The following is a 5,649-nucleotide window of genomic DNA, read 5'->3' as shown; positions in this document are numbered from 1 at the left end:
GCCTCCCCCTTACCCGCACGTCCCTCCCTCTGCCCCACCGATGGAACCCACGGGGGAAGAAAGCGGGGCAAGTGGGGAAGGAGGTCCAGCTCAAGGGACAAGGAGCAGGCGAGGGATCTCACCCGATTCCACTCGGGCCCTTCCCCTCCGAGCCTATGGCCCCCCTCCCGAAGGGAATGGCCTCCAGCCCCTACAGTATTGGCCGTTTTCCTCCTCAGACCTCTATAATTGGAAAACTAACCACCCCCCATTCTCTGAGGATCCCCAACGCCTAACTAACCTGGTAGAATCTTTAATGTTTTCCCACCAGCCTACTTGGGATGACTGCCAACAGCTCCTACAGACTCTGTTCACGACCGAGGAACGCGAGAGAATCCTGATGGAGGCCCGGAAAAACGTCCCTGGAGACAATGGGCTCCCCACTACTCTCCCTAACCTTATAGACCTCGCTTTCCCATTGAGTCGTCCGGACTGGGACTACAGTCAACCCAAAGGTAGGGAGCGGCTACAGGTCTACCGCCAGGCTCTAGTGGCTGGTCTCAAAGGGGCTGCAAGGCGCCCCACCAATTTGACTAAGGTAAGAGAGGTGCTTCAAAAACCTGAGGAACCCCCTTCGGTTTTCCTGGAAAGGCTGATGGAGGCTTTTCGTAGGTACACCCCATTCGACCCGACTTCAGAAGGCCAGCGAGCCTCAGTAGCGATGGCGTTTATAGGCCAAGCCGCGCCTGACATACGAAAAAACCTGTGCCCAAATCGCCCCGTCAGGTGCGGGAGTTCCTGGGCACAGCCGGCTTTTGCCGACTCTGGATACCGGGCTTTGCCACTTTAGCAGCCCCCCTTTACCCCCTGACAAAAGAAGGATCCCCTTTCATATGGGGAGCCGACCAGCAGGAAGCCTTCGATAATATCAAGCGCGCTCTGCTGTCAGCACCGGCCCTCACGTTGCCAGACGTATCGAAGCCCTTCACTCTATACGTAGACGAACGAAAGGGCATAGCTCGGGGAGTACTAACTCAACCTCTCGGACCCTGGAGACGGCCAGTAGCCTACCTGTCAAAAAAGCTTGACCCGGTTGCTAAAGGCTGGCCAAATTGCCTCAGGGCCGTCGCAGCAGTCGCAGTCCTTGTTAAAGACGCTGACAAACTAACTATGGGACAGAAACTGACAATTGTGGCCCCTCATACACTCGAGAGCGTTGTCAGACAACCCCCCGACCGATGGCTGTCGAACGCTCGAATGACTCATTATCAGAGTCTCCTCCTCAACCGAGACCGGATACAGTTTGCCCCTCCAGTCGCCCTTAATCCCGCCACTATGCTCCCGGAAACGGATCCAGACGACGCGGGGATATTCCACTCTTGCCGAGAGGTTCTCGCCGAGGAAACTGGGATCCGGCACGACCTCGATGACCGACCCCTCCCAGATGCAGACCATACCTGGTATACTGATGGGAGCAGCTATATAGTGGAAGGTAAGCGGGTGGCAGGGGCGGCTGTAGTGGACTCAAAATCAGTAATATGGGCCAGCAGTTTGCCGGAAGGGACGTCCGCTCAAAAAGCAGAGCTAATCGCTCTAACACAAGCCCTCCGCTTAGCAGAAGGAAAAAAAGTCAACGTTTATACAGACAGCAGATATGCCTTCGCTACAGCCCATGTACACGGAGCTATCTATAAGCAGAGAGGACTCCTCACTTCAGCAGGAAAGGAAATTAAAAACAAAAGGGAAATTCTTGATCTCCTAGAAGCAGTCCATAAACCCCTTAAGGTGGCCATTATACACTGCCCTGGACGTCAAGGAGACGGTTCGGAGACTGCCCTAGGAAACCAAAGGGCAGACCGGGAGGCAAAGAAGGCTGCACATGGACTTAACGTCCTAACGCTGAGTTCGGAGGAAGGAAATGACGGCCTTTTGCCTTATAAAAGTGTTATGCAGCCAAAGGACCCCAAAACTCCCTTGTCACAAGAGGAAGCTAAAGCCTTCCTGAAACAGCTGCATCATTTGACTCATTTTGGAAAAAAAACATCTCGTGACTTCTGCCCGCAGTTCCCCTTTTGTTTTGCCTGACCTAGACAGATTAGCTTATGAAACTGTAAAGCACTGTATCCCTTGCCAGAAAGTTAATGCAGCTTTTTCCAGAAACACCGGAAGAACTAGACTTAGAGGAGACAGACCGGGACTTTATTGGGAAGTCGATTTCACCGAAGTACGCCCAGGAAGATATGGTAACAAGTACTTACTAGTATTCATTGATACTTTCTCTGGGTGGGTAGAAGCATACCCCACCAAAACCGAGACTGCACAGATTGTCACAAAAAAACTTATAGAAGAAATTTTTCCTCGGTTTGGAGTCCCAAGAATAATCGGGTCGGACAACGGCCCAGCCTTTGTTGCTCAGGTAAGTCAGGATACAGAGATTAGTAGAGAGACGAAAAGAACGAGAGGCCTCTCAGGGGTGGTTCCAAGGTTGGTTCAATAAAACTCCCTGGTTAACTACTCTAATTTCCGTCCTGTCAGGACCACTGCTAATTATTCTGTTACTCCTTACCCTAGGCCCTTGTGTTCTGAATCGTCTCATACAATTTGTCCGTAGCCAAGTCAGCACTGTGCAACTATTCATGTTAAGACATGAATACCAAGAGTTAAACCCCTCAGAGGATCCAACTATTCCATGATTGGAATTGTTCAAAAACAAAAAGGGGGGAATGAAAGGACATATTTGAAGTCGTTTGGTTGCAAGAAAACATACGTGGAGGAACATAACTGAAAATCCCCTTAAGCAAAGTTTGGGCGCCCCAAATACTTTAAGGAAGGGGCCCACTTGGAAAAATGCTAACCACAGCTTCGCCTTCTCGCTTCTGTGCACGCCTGCTTGCGAAAGATAAACAGATAAATCGAGCTCCTGGGTGGAGGGGTGCCTAATTGCATCCCACCCAGAGCTATCACCCCCCCCCGGCATGTTACCCTCCCACCCTCCACCCAGGATGACGCACAGAGAGACCCTCCGAAAGACCACCACCCTGCATCTTCTGGAGCTCTCTGATAGTCCCTCGCGCCAAAATTTCCTATTGGACAGTTTGTACTGGCCAACTGGACTCTTGATTGGGTAGAAACTGCAAACACCCCAATGACTGTCTCCTGAGGGTCACGCCCACAAGCCCCCATAAAAACCTAACCCTTTCATAGCTCGAGGCTCTTCTCCGCTGCCCTTGCAAGGGTTATGAGATGAGCCCCAGCGCGCTGGTCCTGCAATAAAGCCTCGTGTGATTGCATCAAGAACTGTCTCTCTCGACTTCATGGGGTTGAGTTGCCGCGTCCTCTAAGGTAGGGTGTGATTTTTATTTCCCCCCTTACACTTTCCCTTACCACCACCCCTTGGGATAGGGTCTGCAACTCAGGAAAGCTGTTTCCGTGGGAGGCCGGCTTTCTGCCAAACGGGTCTCAGGGCCGTGGGCTTCGGGGGTCCCTCCGGCTCCCCAAAGCACAGAGAGGAGGTGAGGGGTTAGACCATGCCTGGGCCTAGTTGTCTTTTCCACCTGGGTGTGTGCCATTTTGTTGACCTGGCTACCCCCTCTTGGGATAGGTTTTCCACAGCAAGAGCATATTGTTCGTCGGAAGCCGTTTGGGCGCCAGGGGGTCTCCGGGCTGTGTTCCTTGTGGTGGAACTCCTGCTAGCAAAACCGCCGGGATGAGGGAAGGGCTCAGACTGTGCCTGGGCCCTGTGGTCTCTTCCAGGTCAGTGTATGGTATTTCCTTCACCTTGCCACAGGCACTGGGGAGCATGTCTGCACGTGGAGAAGGACTTCCTCGTGGAAGCCGGTTTCTGTCAAAGCGTCCCAGTGCTGTCCTCCTCTCTTTTCGCTCCTGCTACTAGAAGCCCAGGGAGGAGGGGAGGGCTTAGAACATGGCTGGGCACTGGGGTTTCTTCCAGAGAAGGAGATGGCATTTTTTTCCCTTGCCTCCACCCCTTGGGATAGGGTCTGCACCTCAGGAAAGCTGTTTCCGTGGGAAGCCAGCTTTTTGCAAAGGGTTCTCAGGGCCGTGGGCCTTGGCTGTCCCTCAGTCTCCCCAAAGCCCAGGGACGAGGTGAGGGGCTTACACCATGCCTGGGCAATGTTGTTTCTTACACCTGGCTGTGTGGCATTTTATTGACCTGGCTACCCCCACTTGGGATAGGTTTTCAACAGCAAGCGCCTTTGTTCGTCGGAAGCCGTTTTTGCCTCATGGGTCTCCGGGCTGTGTTCGTTGGGGTTGAACTCCTGCTAGCAAAACCGCCGGGATGAGGGAAGGGTTCAGACTGTGCCAGGGCCTTGTGGTCTCTTCCAGGTAAGTGTATGGCATTTCCTTCCCCTTGCCACAGGCACCTGGGAGCATGCCTGCACGTGGAGAAAGACTTTCCCGTGGGAAGCCGGTTTTTGTCAAACGGGTCCCAGTGCTCTGCTCCTCTCTTTTCACTCCTGCTGCCAGAAGCCCAGGGAGGATGGGAGGGCTTAGAACATGGCTGGGCACTGTGGTTTCTTCCAGAGGAGTGGATGGCATTTGCTTTACCTTGCCACAACCACTTGGGAGAGGGTCTGCACCTCAGGAAAACTGTTTCCGTGGGAAGCCGGCTTTTTGCAAAGGGGTCTCAGGGCCGTGGGGCTCGGCTGTCCCTCCGGCTCCCCAAAGCACAGGGACGAGGTGAGGGGCTTAGGCCATGCCTGGGCCATGTTGTTTCTTCCACCTGGTTGTGTGGCATTTTGTTGACCTGGCTACTCACATTTGCATATGTTTTCCAGAGCAAGCACCTATTGTTCCTCAGAAGCAGTTTTTGCCCCAGGGGTCTCCCGGCAGTGTTCCTTGGGCTTGAACTCCTGCTAGCTAAACTGCTGGGATGAGGGAAGGGCTCAGACTGTGCCTGGGCCCTGTGGTCTCTTCCAGGTCAGTGTATGGTATTTCCTTCACCTTGGCACAGGCAATGGGGAGCATGTCTGCACGTGGAGAAGGACTTCCTCGTGGGAGGCCGGTTTCTGTCAAACGGATCCCAGTGCTGTGCTCCTCTCTTTTCACTCCTGCTGCCAGAAGCCCAGGAAGGAGGGGAAGGCTTACAACATGGCTGGGCACTGGGGTTTCTTCCAGAGAAGGGGATGGCATTTGCTTTCCCTTACCACCAGCCCTTGGGATACGGTCTGCACCTCAGGAAAGCTGTTTCCGTGGGAAGCCGGCTTTCTGCCCAACGGGCCTCAGGACCGTGGGCCTCGGGGGTCCCTCCGGCTCCCCAGAGCAGAGGGACGAGGTGAGGGGCTTAGACTATGCCTGGGCCATGTTGTTTCTTCCACCTGGGTGTGTGGCATTTTGTTGACCTGGTTACCCCCACTTGGGATAGGATTTCCACACCAAGAGCATATTGTTAGTTGGAAGCCGTTTGGGCCCCAGGGGGTCTCCGTGCTGTGTTTCTTGGGGATGAACTCCTGCTAGCAAAACCGCCGGGATGAGGGAAGGGCTTAGACTGTGCCTGGGCCCTGTGGTCTCTTCCAGGTCAGTGTATGGCATTTCCTTCACCTTGCCACAGGCACTGGGGAGCAATTCTGTACGTGGAGAAGGACTTCCTCGTGGGAAGCCTGTTTCTGTCAAACGGTCCCAGTGCTGTTCTCCTCTCTTTTCACCCCTGCT

At 53.9% G+C, this 5,649-nt stretch overlaps 1 long non-coding RNA gene across 1 annotated transcript; it reads left to right on the top strand.

The window, feature by feature from the left end:
- Positions 1-379: 379 nt before the first annotated feature.
- Positions 380-3,276, top strand: LOC148106778 (uncharacterized). The gene is made up of 2 exons (XR_015723515.1): positions 380-494; positions 2,551-3,276. It is a non-coding gene; the product is annotated as an uncharacterized LOC148106778 (long non-coding RNA).
- Positions 3,277-5,649: the final 2,373 nt, after the last annotated feature.

This window comes from Ursus americanus, unplaced genomic scaffold, assembly GCF_024610735.1.
Source record: "Ursus americanus isolate L20-20 unplaced genomic scaffold, mUrsAme1.1.p SCAF_51, whole genome shotgun sequence".
In the NCBI taxonomy this organism is placed as follows: domain Eukaryota; kingdom Metazoa; phylum Chordata; class Mammalia; order Carnivora; family Ursidae; genus Ursus; species Ursus americanus.
Note: the sequence above shows the minus strand (reverse complement) of the source record. Positions and strands in the feature narration are given on the sequence as shown.